General features: G+C 36.8%; 1 protein-coding gene across 4 annotated transcripts in view; it reads left to right on the top strand.

Moving 5' to 3' along the window:
• The window catches only part of PTPRE (protein tyrosine phosphatase receptor type E), a 2,530,882-nt gene that overhangs the window by 1,023,169 nt on the left and 1,490,634 nt on the right, over positions 1–17,079 (top strand). The gene's annotated exons all lie outside the window — the stretch shown is intronic.

Here is a 17,079-nt window from a genome sequence, read left to right as displayed (position 1 = left end):
AAAAGAAATGTGGATCTGTATGATAAAATTACTAAAAGGCAGTTTAACAAGAGTCAGAATATTGAAAAAACACCACGACAACGCGAGTCATGCCAAATAATGGTGCATACAAAATTACAACTAAGAAGGGTGCAGTAGAAAGTGAATACTGGGTTAACAGCAAATAAGCAAGTAATTTAGGGAGTAGAACAGTGCAGGTTTTATTGCAACAGACAGCTATAAGTAATATGTTATATAGAATGTGAAAGCGCGAATGTATGAAAATGCAATAGTAGTTAAAGAGGCATTATAAAAAGTCAAAAAGCCTAAGGCTGATAAACATTCATAAAATTGCTCATAATAAGACTGCAGCAAAAACAATCCTGATCTTAATTCACAAGTTTTATTTATTTCTTGTTTGATTACTTCTTTATTTAATAACTTAGTAGATGGAATAGTACTTGAATATGTTTGGCCATGACCTAGACTCCTTTTGCTTTAACTTTATTTGGTACCTAAAAGTGAGGCAAATGACTAAAAGTACTTTTATAAGCAGTTTCATAACAAAGCTGGATTCTTCAGGATTCTTTACTTATGTTATTATCTGTGAACCAAATAAGGGTGACATTTGGCAGAAGCTAGTGAGGGTTGATGACCCGAGTGTATTCTTAAATATCAATATGTCATTGTTCTCAACACTTCAAAAGTAGCTTTGCAAATACTCTTGCACAGATAGTCCTCTATTTACAGGGACTCACTTAATGGGTCCTGTATGCATCTGCTATTTGAACCTTATTCGGCACCCTTTAAGATACATAGCTCTTGTGGGACATTTAATCACCAACATATATTGAATACAAAATGTGATGGACTATTTTAAGTCATAATAAAATAAGGAACAATATTTTTTGCAAGGAACACTTTGTCACCTCAATTTGCATTTTATTTCTGAGGTTGAACCACTTCATATATAGGTGCATACTGCAGAATGTGATAGCATATTCTAAGACATCACAAGATGACTGGAAACATAACAATTTTTTGTAGCAGGATTAGCCTCAGCTCAATTCTTTTATATTCTAACTCCGAGGTTGAACTGCTTCATATATAGCAACACAACCTTATTGTGTGTGTAACCCTTGTATTTGTATGGAGAAAGAATGTGGGTATTGTCTCCAAGATGGCACAAGTTCAGAGTAAGAATTTAGAGTCAAATGTATTGTTTAGGGCTGAAAAATTGTATTGCTTTTTAATCCCTTAAACATGTTGAGCTTGTATGATTTTACAGTTAATCATTTATATCTGTTTTTTTTTTATTTATGTTGGTGTTTTGAAATTTGCAGAAAATAGTTTCAGGCTGTTGATATAGGATTTAATTTGTGTAGTGAAACATTTGTTAGAATAACATAAGGGCATGTTTAGAGAATTGTTTCTAAATATAGCTTCATTAAACATTTTAGAATCTGCATTTATACATACTGATGTGTTATTATTCGAAAATCCTTTGATAATGCCACATATAATTAACAAAACAACCCTTTTATAGTTGCACATTTCACAGTCCCCCATTAAACTACCCCCATTTTTATATACAACATTCATGTTAACCCACATCATGACACTAGCTATTGCCTAGGAAATATCATACACTGACATTTGCACAAAAAAACATTATCTTGCATATTTATTTAACACATTTATCTGCCATTAAACCAGCACACTTAACATGCTAATTCCTTTTACTTTTTCACTGTTAAGTCTGTCAAGTAGATTGTTATTGCTCCCACTTTTCTTGTGGTTGCCTAGGGACTAATGTAGCCCTCCAATCTATCTTATCCTCTAAGCATGTCTAATTTGCTTACACCGTACTTTAACTGTGTAATGGAACTACCTACTTTTTTTCAGTCCTTTTTATATTGGAAGGCTTGTATTTGTACTGCTTTCAAACACCTTGCCATTTTTCTCCTGATTTAACCTGCTCAGGATCCTTTTGGCTCTCTTCATCAAGGACTGAACGTGTTGCATTTACTATTACCTTTGTAGTGCTTTGTATGTTTTAAAAATATAACTTAACAGCAACAGGCATACTGCTTTGATCCATACCAGTATATCCATGTCAGTCATACAGCTTTGGATAAACTGTGAATCCAAAAGCTTGAGTCTTCTTCTTTGGGTCTAGTAGCCAAACATACTGCTTTTATTACAACCTCCACATATTGCTGTGGATAAACAGCTTCATATTATAAGTAGATAATCTAACCCCATATGTGGCATTTCCATCAGAATAAAATGGCCAACCATTCCTGCTTAAACTGCCTCATAAAACAATGCTTGAGACACATGCCATCGCTGCCACTCACTTGTTTTGGCAAGTGTTCAAGCTCCCATTAATTTTCCTTAACTAAGCATCTCTCCCAAAGCCAGTTCTAGTATTCCGATAACCCTTATCCTAACTCTAAAATCTCCCAAACAGTCCATGAACCTAAATTCATTATCACTCCCAAAATCTGAAATCTCCTCCGCTCCCTAAACCTAATATACTAACTGCTCCATAAATTTAGTCACATTCCCCCCCTAATCCTAAACTATAAATCACTTCCTGAACCAAAATCCTCATCCCGTCCACCCCTAAACCTAAATTCCTGATCACTTCCTTAACCTAAAGTTCTGCTCCCTAAATCTTGATCATTTCCTATACCTAAAATCCCCCTCAACTCCCTAAACCTAAAGTGCCCCTCCCCAATTCTCTAACCAGCATTCCCAGCTCACCTGTACTTCTTGACTCCCTTCCCTTCCCTAGAACATGACCTGTTGTGTATGCTGGCTGTTTGGCTGAACTCATTTACTAGTTTGTGAATGAGCAGCTGCTCACAAAAGCTAGTAGTCACTCCCATCCCTGGCTGTGAAGTAGTGGAATTTGAGCAGCTGGGGCTCTGTAGGCTATAGAAGTCCCATCCATACCAGTCCCTATCCACTGTCCATTTGGTCCAGGAAAAATAGGGTTTCTTCTTCTTTTGACATTCTCAGTGCCCCAAATGCATTCCCAGTAGCATGCATCTCTTTCCGACTCTTGCTATTTCAAAACTTTCATTTCTCCCCACTTTTCCCATATTACTGTGTCCCATATTCCTGTATCTTATCTTTTGGATAGATACTGTTGTTCCACACTTCCTTTAATATTACATTCCCCAATGCCCCCCATTTAGTCCTGGATATAGTCTAGCCCTGATATGCTGGCATTTTGCTATTGCTTCATAGTACCAGTTGAAATCAGGAAGAGCTATCCACCCCTATGTTTTGATGGTAAGCTTAACTTTTTTATCTGTATTCTGGGTTGAGTTTGCTATACCACCAACCCCCCTTGCCCCCCCCCCCCCATGTTTCAGTGGTAAGCTCATCTTTTTTCTTAGTTTACTGGGATGAGTCCCATCTCATATGTAATCTGATATTAAAGATTGGTATCTGTTTAGATACCCAAATGTTTGAAAATGCTTGAGATGCCCTGACAAAAAAAGAAACCTAGGAAGAATATACTTTTTCTAATATACAAATTTTAATTCTCAGCTATTTATAAAGCACTCTGCATTTGCCTGTAAGACTCTTGTTATGCCATATGTTATGGTTATCCCTAAATATGAATAGTTTTCTATCATCTTTTCTTTTCTTTTAATGCCCAAATGATGACTCTAGTTTGATCCAAAGATTGAAGTTTTATGTTCATTCAATTCCAACCAAGTCATTGAAGTTTCTAACTTAAGTACATTTAATGCAAATTTAGTATTATTTTCAGGATGTGAATCCCACAATATATGTTCATCTGTGAAGTATGCTGAAATCAAGGGGACCCATTTCCTCATACATATACCCAATTGCATGATATGTTTATTCAAATTAGGTAAACAACTATGTAGCTATAATAAATAGCAAAGGGGAAACTGGACATCCTTGCCTCATGCACCTAGTCATGGTTTCTGTCTGTGATAACCATCTATTGGTAGTAAGTGAGGCTTTAGGCTTCCTGTGTAGTAGTTGCCTTTTCAAGAAGATTTTCTTTGGAAACTTGGGAGAATATTAACATACCGCTTAAAAAAAGCAGCATAATAGTTATAAAGGTTTCTAACGGAATTATTTGATTGATTCACTCATTTTCCAGTTCTTGATTAATCCATTTTAGGTCTTTGGGAACCCTTATCCCAGCTCTCTTAAAGTGCAAGCATAAAAGCTAATTCTGAAAAGGATGCCAGTCTGTTACAGGAGGAACACACACTCACTGATGTTCATGTGCATGCTCACACACATACACACACACACACGTGCACACACACACACACACACACACACACACACACACACACACACACACACACACACACACGCAATTTGGAGGACTGCAAATTCATCTAAAAGGGTAGAAACAGTATGAGGATGGAATGTCTCTCACACACACACACACACACACACACACACACACACACACACACACACACACACACACACACACACACACACTCACAAAACAACAAGCAATTTGAAGGACTGCAAGTTCACCTAAGAGGAAAAAAAACACTATTAGGATGGAATGTCAGAAGATTGTTTGCAAATGTCCCATGAAACTATACTGCACAGTGCAACTGCTCAGAATCTTACAGATGATCATCCAAGTATACAAGTTATGTAAACACAAGTAATGAGTCCTGTAAAGGTTTTGCACAATTACAGAACATACACTAACACCTAAAGACATTTTTCAAGGAGAAAGCCCCCATCCCTTACCACTTAATTAAATATTATAACTCCAAGATGGTTCCTGCTTGTAGAAAGGTCAATCAGAAAACACAATGTCAAACTAAAACACAGTGTAAAACTGTTTCTCTCTTTCTCAAGGTATTATTTAGTCTAGGACAGTAGGCAAACTTATACATTTTGAGGACAAACACATCTCTCTTGTATGGAGTATACAAACATGTGGAGGCAGTTATTCTTTCAAGCAGTAAATTGATGTGATATGAGAAATCTAGTTTTAAGCAAAAGGAAACCTATATCAATCTGAGGCTACTAAGTCTACAGAAATGGCAAGACCAAAAGGAAGGGGAAATGCTGCTGATGTACAGATCCCCCTACAGCTTTTCCTATTTGATAAGGTTGAGTACTTACCATTTCTACTATCAAGAATTCAAGCTCACTGGTAATATTAGCAAATGCTATGGTCTTTTTTATGTTATTGTATTTATTTTTGCAGGATGGCAAGTCTCCTCCACACTAACATATCTGGTATTTTATTCAAATATTTTAGTAGAAGCCTTAGGCATTCAAGTTCTCAATAAAAAGCTGTTTTATTAATATGAAGCCATTATATAGAGTACAAACAATTTTTTTCTTGCATTGAGACTCCCCTAAATACACACACACGTGCACACACACACACACACACACACACACACACACACACACACACACACACACAGGTGTATGCATACTCACATTAATACTTATGCTGTTATATTAATACTTTAACATTAAACTGTTAAAATGCACATAATCCCCAGCATTGTTTATATTTAGATAATTTAGTAAACATACTATACAATTTTTTTCTTGGATTTATGATCATATATAGTTAAAAGGCAAGAAATGTGATGACCTCTGTTTCTGTGTAAGGTCACCTTAAGAGGATGCACTAAGTCAGTTCTGAGGTTAGTTATAAGGATGGCAAGTAACAGTTGCTGTAGCGACGCTTATACTTCCTGCACTGAAGAACGTGTGTGTTATATTAGAATGTGTGCACCTCATTTATAAATTAAATAAAGCAGTTTTGCAGGTAGATAATCATTTTTTACAAGACCCAGAGCCTTTGTTTGTAAAATTATCTAATGAGTTATTTTATAGTCTCCTTACTGAAGATGGAAATGGCAGATTGAAATTTCTGAGCATAGTTCTTTTCACTACAGTGTGACTTTTTCGGAAACTGTATTAAGCATGTCAAATTACAAAATTCTGAATAATATACTGAGTATGGTATTATACAGACAGAGCCCATATTCCTTTTGAATGGAATCACTGCGTGGGAAATTCTCCTTTTGCTGAGACATTGTCATCTGCAGATATGTTTATTAAGCAAATGGGGTACAATTGTTGAAACACCCAGAAGTAGGCCTGGTGAGCTTTGTACACTTAAATGCTGAACTCAGGTTCCCCTTAAAAATATTATTTTACTGTCATTCTCACTAGTATCATAGAAAGCAATAAGTACACTGAATGTTAAATAATTCAGTAGCAGATATGACATATTTGATAGTGGTGTGTGTGTGTTTCTAACTGCTTTAGTAACTTTAAACCATGTCTTGAGATGACTTTTATTCACTTTCCTTTATGTTTTTTAATTTATTTATTTTTACATTTGTTAAGTGGGTTAGACCGACTAGGCCCAGAGAACCCTTTTTCAGCTGAGACCCGAGGAGAAAAGCTCCAGGAAAGTATTTAAAAAATAAGAACAACATAACAATTCAAGCTGTAAAATACTTAACAGTACAAAAACAGAGAGAAATATACAATATGAATATATACAAGGCCAAAGTACAGTATTTTGAGAATACAGTAACAATATGGCTGAGAAATTTGGTTAGCATTAAGTTATTTACAACGAATGTAGCAATGCCTAAAATAAAAAAATAAAAAAATCAGAGTAACATCATGACACTTTACAACAAAGATGCATTTAGCAGCATAGGTACTAACTGCAGAAAGAGCAATATATGTAGACAGGTAAATACCAGGCAGACATTTTAATTGAGAGAAGAAAAAAATTCATTAGGTAATTTCCTGACAAGTACATATCCATGCATGTTTGAAATTAATTTTTAGTTGCTTTTTGAATTCACCACTTTTGTAATGTAAAGCACATGTAATAATGCTTAGAAAAAAGACGTTACAGACTTACTAAGTGCAGCTCCTTTAAACAAAATTATATTCATTTTCTTATTCACAGCTGCTGTACAATACCTGAGCAAGCTGGAATTGTACACCAATGTGCTTCAGTATTTTTGGCTTAACATCATAACGTGTATTTTGAAAAACAGCAAATAGCCTCTGGCTGTAAAAGACAGCAAAACAAGTAGCTAGTTGTCTTCCAAGTCCATGGTAGTAGAAATTGACTTTAGCCACTGTGATATGAAACTCAATAACTAAACTTATGGAAAAAACTGATATGGTGCATTTGGCCTCTTTTAATTCCTTTTCAAAATGCACATTTATTTTATGGCTGTCAAATTTTAAAGTTTGCAGGCAAAAGGAACACATAAAATGACCTTATTATGAGCTAACTTTTAACTTGATATAATTAATGATGACACGCTAAAACCTGAGTTCCCATCTGAATGAGTTGGTGATAGCTCAGGTGGATGTAAAAGATCCCATGGCACTTAACAAAAAGAGGGGAATTTCCCCACTGCCCTGGACAAATTTCCCATGTTAATATGAATACCATCTCCGGTATCCCTAGAAAAGAAGTTTCTGACCTAGTAAGACTAAGCCATTCAGAAAAGCATGAATAAAATAAAAAGTAACACTGTACTAGGCTTCCAAATATTCCGATCTATTAAATTTTACACTAAATCAAGTATTTGTAGGTTCTTAAAACAATTTCAAAATTCTGTAAAGTTGTGGTTGTAAACAAGACTTAACAGTTTAAGCAAACTATTTTCCATCATTGTGCACTTATGCTAAAAATACAAAAAAACAATAATCAGTACTGGGGATGGAAGTTCTTTAGAACTGACCCACTTTTGCTTCTGTTAGAAAACTAACACTTCACCACCATAGTCCAACTGCAGTAGTTATAGGGAAATGCTGACTTGGCTATACTCCCAGCACTGACTGTTGCATAATTATTCAACATTATGAAAAATATTATATGTGCTCCTATCCACTAAGTTAAAAGGAATATTTATAGTTGTGATAAAACTTTGTTAATGCCTCTTAAAGATCCATTTGGTTGAGCACTGTACAAACTGAACTTATTGAATTTTTATGACCAGCTGCGAGTTCAATAATGTAGATAAAAAAGCCAGCTTGCACTAGCAAACTACACTGACCACTCTGAACAAACTTTTACATTTAAATTAAAAATATCTTATACATTTATTACTTCTTAAGTACTAATCCAGTGTGTTTTTAAACAACTATATCAATGGCATGAGTTACAATGTGTTGGCAAACTACACTTATCCTCTAAGGTGATGTTGTGACCGTTTACTAAATACAATAGACAGCATTAAAGATGCCACAGTATGTCCATTTAAAACCATAAGATAAACAGACAAACTCATAAACATTTAGCTGGTTGGCATCACCAAGCCTGTTCTAATAAGCTTTACAGATCTGGGTATGTAAACCAAGCTACCTCTGACCTAGTTGTAAAGCCCTTTATGTCTTGTTTTCCAACCCAAACACCTCTTGCCATGACTACTGGTTAAACTGAATCCAAACCTGCTTGGTATGGTGAGGACACTGCACAAATGAGGGAAAATGGGGGAGGAGGGTAAAAACCATGTCCATGAGGGAGGGAACGGGAGGGCCTTTGAGTTACTGAAACTGACCCAGACACTGCACATTTGCCTATAAACAGGCAACTGAGTACACACACCCCTGGACCCAGCTTGCAGACAAAGCAGCTTAAAGGTAAGCCATCCTTGTGTTAGTTGCATCTGAGAACATGGGCATGCACAGAGTGCTAAATAGATGACAACAGGTACAGACTGGTAAAGATATCAATCAGTCTATTTCAGAATCATTTAAAATAAAAACTCCTCATTAGAGGGCTTTTCCTATAATTCCTGTTTAATCCATGACATGATAAGCTACTTGCTTAGATGGGTATGCAATGGTGCCATGCAGCCAAACCTGTCTACAGAATGACATGTCCTTCACTGCCAACCTACCAAGACATAAACTAGTCATGGCTCCAGTATCATCTCTTTATTATATGAATTTGGAGTACCTCAAACATGTCACAGCTCCTCCCTCTTGAAAGAGGTCAGCTGGTTTTACTTTATCACCCCTTTTATCCCTTACTCTTGGCTGCTACAGTGCTTGAGTTACTAATAAACCCTGGCTGCCTGATCATAGTTAGTAGTGCAGAGAGAAATAAATCTCAGAATTATATGAGCTACATCAAACTTTAAAGGAGTACAGACCCCCATACAAACACAGAAACACACCTATGCTGTCTTTGTGCAGGCATTTGGGTGTGCCCTTGATGTAGAGAAAAACTGAGTCCATTATGAATAATCATGTATCATGTAAATGACACAGTTATTTGAACCCAAAGCATTATTATGACACTGTGAGGTTACTAATAAAAACAGCAACACTCCCAAGGTTGCAAAACGCTAAAAAACATCTTACAGGGAAGCAAACTCCCATGCACCTCCAGATTGGGGGGGGGGGTAAGCCTCCACACCTCAGAACTTATATCTAGATAATTAGATAGATAGACAATGTAACTTAGCACCAAGAACATGTAGATTTCTAGCTTTAAATGTAGTCCACACTTTCCTTAAGGAAAGAGAAAAAAAGGAAAACTAGTTGTACAGGAATGACATCAACATGTGAAGTACTGAGACAAATTGTTGTCATAATATCTTATGTAAGATCCAAATTGTAATACCTAAAGACCAAAATGATGAAAATCTCAATGTCCAAACATCTTGAATACTGAGTGCCCAACCTGTGTAAACCTAAAAATAAGTTTTAACGTGAATACTACAGAAGGGCATGTCCAGGAGTTCAATACTGTGGCCTTCAGTGTAAACTATACACAAACACACACACACACACACACACACACAAATATATATATATATATATACATATATATATATATTTATACATATATTGGAACCCGGACAGTCTACTGAAAGCCTGTTTCACCGAAAGTGAAACGGGCTGTCACAGTTTCCCGAAAGCACTTTTTATCGAAAAAAGTGCTTTCGCGAAACTTTTGTAAAAGTACAGGGAATCGGAGGGAAGTGGTAGTGGGCGAGATCGGACTACAGTGGGGATAAGGAAATATTCCCTTTTCCCCACTGTAGTGTGATCTCAGTGAGAATATAAAAGTAGGGGGGTGTGGGGGGGTGCAGGGGCCCCCCTGCATAAACATGGTGTGTGTGTATGTGTGTGTGTATTTTACCTTCCGTTTACCGAAACTGCTTTTTCGGCGAAAGCAGTTTCGGTAAATGGTGTTCGGTAGGGTTGGATTCGGACAGTTGGTAAAAACTGTGTACCCATGAACTACCACATAGGTAGCAATCTACTTAACACTGAATGCGTGATAAGAGACCTTGGGACCCGGGTGGACAGTAGTCTCTCCTTTGATAGTCACATTGCCACAGTAGTCAGGAAGTCCTTCTACGTGGCACACCTCATCACAAAAGGGTTCTCATCCAGGAAAAAAATGTTCCCCTATACTCGTCACTCATTAGACTCATTATAGAGTACAGTTCCCCTTTTGGAATGTACCTCACAAGACATCTGCAGCAGCTGGAAAGGCCACAGAAGTACCTCACAAAGAGGATTACTGGCCTCAAACAAATGCATTACACTGACTGCCTCAAAAAACTCCAGCTTTACTCTGTAGCATATTGCCTACTCCAAGGTGATCTCTGCCTAACATATAAAGCTATGTTAAACCCAGAGCTGTTGGACATGATACACCTAAAGAAATCCCAATCCCTCCAAGCTACAAGCTCTAGGGACCTGAACCTTGTCACCACAGTAAACAGGACACGCTGGAGGGATAGATTCCTGTCCCAGAGACTTCCTATACTCTGGAACAAGCTACCCATCTATGTCAAGCAAAGTTCTTCATTAGCACTCTTCAAGAAAAGTCTTGATGAGTGGATGGGAAATAGGAAATATACCCCGGGGATCACTTCTATGTCTCTGCTGGACAGAGGCACAGGAAAATAACTTTCTTGGGTGGCGTTAGCTATGGAACCTTGCTGGCTAGGCTTACATAGGCCCTTGGGCCGATAGCCTAGTACCTACCTATGAACCTATATATATGCCTTGCAAAAAAAACATAGAAAAAATGTAGACTTTTGGTTTTTTTTTGAAGTTCAAGTTTTCTAAAACTTGATCATACCATCTTGACAATATGAATTTCAAGTTTCTGAAAACTTGAGCTTCTGACATAGACCCACACACACACACACACACACACACACACACACATATATATATATATATATATATATATATATATATATATAATTTGTCTCACTAAATATCAAACACTCAAAAAATGAAAAAAAAATATTTTAGAGTGCCCCCCCGATAATTATATACTAACTGAGATCATGCAAATGGAGGATAAGGGCAAATTCCCTTACCCCGGTGCACGGAAATCTCATACAAAAACCTGCAGGCAAAAACTCAATAGAGAAGAAAGTTCACTTTTTATTACATCACTAAAAAGCATTTGTTCATATGACTTGCTCTTCTGGACTACAACTATATTTATGTATATATATATATATGTGTGTGTGTGTGTGTGTGTGTGTGTGTGTGTATATATATATATAAATATATATATATATATATATATATATATATATCAGAGAGAGAGAGAGACAGAAGAAGGTGAAAGTGAGAAAATGCTGCACTCACATTCTCGCTCCACTGTGGAATGATACCAGAAATGTTTTATATTTAGTGTTCTAAGTGTTAGTGAAGAATTCAACAGCAAACTGGTCCCCAGAAAAAAAATATTTTAAAAATACTAACTGCAGCCTTGAACTGCACGAAGGTATTGTAACACTTAACTCATTTATTATTTATATTTTTTAAATAGTCTGCCAACAATTTTAATTACTATATGCATTGGTTTAAAATGTTTTTCCCATCACACCTGTAAAGAATAAAGCTTTTATAGCACAAGATTCATTGAGCTGAATGCAAACTGCTCTATTAAGAATGTGTGCTTGACGTATGTGCAACTGTGTGATGTTTATCTGTTCATAACTGTCCTGTTTACCCTTAACTATGATGATTGATACAAAAAAAAACCAAATAAATATAAAAAAAAACAATAGATATAGGGAGAGATAAAGATCTGAGCCAAACCTTTATGAACAACTACTTATGAAGTTTTACACATGGTGTTGAGCTGCAAAATGGGATGGTAAACATGCTGTTGGTCTTAATAACTTGCAAATAAGGTGATGTCTGGCTAATATTGCAGCTTGCAGTAAAACCTGATGTAAGGTCAGATAAATATTCTTCATAAAAGCAATAATAAAATAAAAACTCACTTTTGTAAGTTAAAGCCTCAGCTTCTGAATTCTGCAGTTAAAGGTATCATATGGCGCTGTTTGATATATTGTTTTCATAAAACCTACATGGCTCCCCAGAAGCACAGTGAATTTCTGCCTAATGGCTCTAGGATCCAGGGTTCAAGTATGATCCCTTCATTGTTTGTATGTAATTTTGCAAATTCTTTCCTGTTTTCATAAGTTTTCTACAGGTACTCTGGTTTTCTCTCAAAATGTGCTGATTGACTGGCTACCAAAAATTGTCCATGTATTTATAATTATTTCACTGTCTATCTACCTGTCTCTCCAACACTCCCCTTGTACTAGGCTCTAATTAGACCAGTCATAAACTGCAATGCACCCTTCAACATGTAATCATCCAGGTGTATCAAACAAATAGAAATGTTCTAGAGATTTCTAACCAACCAACTAATAAACAAGATTTCTATCCAACCAACTAACAAACAAATAAATAAAGTAGTCTGAAGGCCTTAGCTATCAAGACAGTTTTGAAGCCCTATCCATATATATAACATTTATGGAGTTTTGCATGATGATCTGTGTCTTGCATTATGTGCCATCAAGTACAAAACTTTCCTTCATCTCTTGCACCACTGTAAGATGTACAGCTCCAGAGATGCTTGAGCTAAGAATTTCAATCTCTGCGAATATATGAATAAAACAAACTAAAAGGTAAGATATATTAACAGATGTTTACCCCATCTCTGGATCAAATTACCCTTACATGTAAAACCAAGTGACACCTTTGCATATCTCAACACCAACCTTTTTTTTTTTTTTTTTTAACCTTTATTTGCAAGGTAAATATCATCCTTAGACGTGCTTGCATTTTAATATCCTTCCTGTCTGTCTATTTGTATTCTCTTTTCCCATGTTCGTATGGCCTGTGTAATGTCTGAAAAAGTTCATGAAGGACCATTTCACACTTACTACTTAGCCACTAAAAGTAAACCAGGTAATATATACATATCGGAGGGTATTGCTAAGTGATGTGTGTGAATTAGCAATGAGGAGAGAGTGCCAACTTTTTTGTTTTATATTTTTCAATAAGCTACCACATGCCACTAAGCACAGGTAGGTTGTGCTTTGGTGCAGCATTCCTTTATTGTCTGATATCTGCTTTATTCTTGTGATGATATGACATACTGCCAGCCATGCCAGGAGAAGTAAGGCAGTGAATGTGTAACGTATGCACAGCTAGCTGGAGTTTTGTAAAGAATTGTACATCATTTGTGTATCAAACTGATTTGTACAGATGCTTGTGTTTGAAAATATATTTGTAAATATCCAGATGCCTCCCTGACAGCCTAAGTGACCACTTAACCAACTTTTGTAATAAGACATCTCACAAATCAGGAAAAGCCCACTCTTTACCAGATAATAAGAAACAAGAAAAACTTCAATCCATCCAGCTGTATTAATGCACTAAAAGTTTGTAACTGTACTCCTCTCACAAACCTCAACCTTATCAAAGCTGTTCAGTACTTCAACTCTACCTTCTTAGATATCTTAAACTCCCACAACTATCAGAGTTAAATCCAACTACTCTCCCTTGATGAGCAATGAGACTAGGTCACTTCTGAAATCCAGAGATAAGGTCTGGGCCCACTGGCACAAAACTGGATCCCATACAGACAAGCAGGCATATCTTGAACTCTATAACAAATCAAAAAAATGTGTCAAAATAGACAAAATTAGCTACCACTACAATATACAAACTGAATATCAGAATAACTCCAAAAAAGTCTGGGCAGCCATTAACAATATTCTCCTTCCTGGAAAATCAGGAATTCCCCCTCCTGCCATACCTGATACCTCACGCAATGTTGCCACCACTTTTAACAAGTTTTTCACCAAATCCATTCTTGCTAACTCTCAAAACAGTCCATCCTCCAACCAATTACCCAATTACCATAGTGATACTAATGACTTAATGTTCTGTCCTGTCTCCACTGATAAAATTAAAAAACTTCTGAAGAAACTAAAACCTACCATCTTAGCTGCTGATAAACTGCCAGCTGAATTTTTGAAAATAGCTACTGATGTCATTGCATACCCTGTTTCCATTCTTTTCAACCATTCGATATCTAAAAATGTAGTCCCTGAAATCTGGAAAATTTCTCACATTATACCACTCCATAAAGGGGGTAACTCAAAAGAGTTAACCAACTATTTGCCCATAGCATTAGTCTCACCTCTGTCCAAAATATTGCAGAGGTGTATACAAACACAAATCATGGATTATCTCAACACAGACAACCTTCTCACAAACACTCAACATGGCTTCAGGCCCCATCACAGCACCACAACTGCACTTATGTCATTCACCCACATAGTAAACAACCAGAGCAATAATGGCTACTATGTTTCTGCTGTCTTTGTTGACCTCTCTAAGGTATTTGATATGGTCAACCACAACAAACGGATTAAATCCCTCGCTGTAGTGAATCTTAGTAAATCTACCATTATCTAGTTTCAAAGCTACTTGACAGGGCAGCAGGAAGCAGTACAATGGAGACAAGAACTCTCACCTTTATTACCTGTTACACTGGGTGTTCCCCAAAGCTCCATCCTTGGACTTTTACACTTCTCTGTCTTCACTAATAACCTCTATACCTCTACTCTCCATGCCTCAGTCATCCAGTATGCTGATGACTCAGCATTAATCTGCTCTTCTCCTTCCCTCCAAGAATTGCAATTACAAACACAAGCCTCTCTCTTCTTTGTAGAAGAATGGCTTACCAACTCCCAACTAATACTTAACCCCAATAAAACCAAACTTCTCATTTCCACCCTGCTGATCACTCTACTTCCATATCCACATTTACTATCTTTTCTAATAACAAAACAATCATCTCTCCAGTCACTCACACCAAACTTCTGTGTGTTGAGATGGACTGCAACATGAAATTTGACACTCACATTTCACTCACCATAAAGAAAGTACATAAAAAACTGGGGGGCTGTATAGAAATAAACAATTCTTCACAAACAGCTCCAGGGATAAAATAGCACAATCACATCTCATCTCTACACTTCTATATGCTTCCCCTATCCACACCAATCTTAGAAAATCAGATGTAACCAAACCTGAAGCCTGCTATAACAAAATTGCAAGGTTTGCCACCAATAGCTCATACCATGCATACCACTGCTCAGCCCTTAAACAACTCATCTGGCTTTAACTCTCCCATCTTCTCCTTTATAACCAGTTTATACTAACCTATTATATTCTTTACTACCCCGAGAAAACCCCTGCATTACATAACTTAATACACTCTTACTCCAGAACTGGTATGCAGTGCTCCAACAATAAACCTCTGCTTCAAGTCATTAAATTCAACAACTCTGCACGAGCCTCCACTATTCAAATTTTATAGCCAAAAAATGGAAGTCTCCGCCCACTAATATATCAGCCATAACATAACATACTTAGCTCAGTTCAAGAAATCTCTAAAAACACACCTACAAACTAACTTGACTTAGCACTGTGACATCCACAGGCTAGTCTAACTCCCATCTTCTTCTGGCTCACCCTAGGGCAAAGACTCCTTCCTTATTCTCAGGCTGTAGACTTCTCTTATTCTTCCTAGTCTTATTCCTCATGCTTCTATCTTTTTCTCAACACTTACTCCTTCTTTCAAGTATTGACACTTGATGTACACTCTGTAGTATTATAATACCATATCATACTGAATGTTTGGTACTTTTCCGTTATCAGGGCAACAGGTCTAATGAGCACTTGGAATGTTCTTAATCCTTAATTCTAGAACTACTAACTTGACAATGGACAGCACAGCCTCCAAACAGATTTTTTAATAATGTTATCCAGAATTTCATGCTGTTATGTTTAAACCAAAGACGGAATTTCAACCAACATATTTTTAAAGCTCGACTCGGATTTTTCACTTTGAACTACTATCTCCAAAAAAAAGGATTCATGACCTACATAAATCCATCTACAACCTCCAACCCATCTATTAGCATACCACTGGACTACTATCCGGCAAGAAGCATGAAATAGCACCCCCTCCTTAAATACCAACAACCGCATTTAACCAAATGGCACTGACATTACTTCTCTAGTTGTGGCATTGCTCACAGCGCATATAGTTCTGTGTCAAAGTACTCGCAACCGCCACCAGCTTCTTTGCCATTTCCAGCTTTCGCCCATGTTCACAAAAGTAAAAGTAGACAGCTTCACTCCAGCTCACTCAAAAGCTATATCAATACTATTACCCAGTAACAAGCACTTCTGCATTGTCTGTCTATTTGAAAGCACAGCTAATATTGCACCACCCCCTTGCCATAGCTAGCCACCATACAAATACCTGTCGGTGTACAAGTCACGCCCCTTAAACATAATCAGACCACTAAGGCTAAAACTACCTCAATGGGCAAACAATTTAGTGACCATAGAAAAGCTATTCCCAGTACTAAACCTGTGAAAAAAACATTAAGTTCATATGAGTCCATGGCTACAAATGCCATAAGCTCAACATGTTTTCCTCCTTTCTTTTTTTTTTTCTCTCTCCAGCTGACAGTCTCTGCTACCCCAAGACCAACCCTGGGCACTGGGTATATTTAACAGCACTGGACAACTAACAGGGTAAAAAGTACTACCTGAATAATGAAAAAGTCTCAGGTTATTAGTTTGAGAATTAGGGATTAAGAGGATTCCAAGTGCTCATTTGACCTGTTGCCCCAATAATGGAAAAGTACTGAATGTTTTTACTGATGTACAATCTAAGGAATTATCACAGCTTTATTT

This window comes from Protopterus annectens, chromosome 14.part0, assembly GCF_019279795.1.
Source record: "Protopterus annectens isolate FY-2018-M chromosome 14.part0, PAN1.0, whole genome shotgun sequence".
NCBI classification, from domain to species: Eukaryota; Metazoa; Chordata; order Ceratodontiformes; family Protopteridae; genus Protopterus; species Protopterus annectens.
The sequence above is the reverse complement of the archived record's forward strand: the minus strand, read 5'-3'. Positions and strand labels throughout refer to the sequence as shown.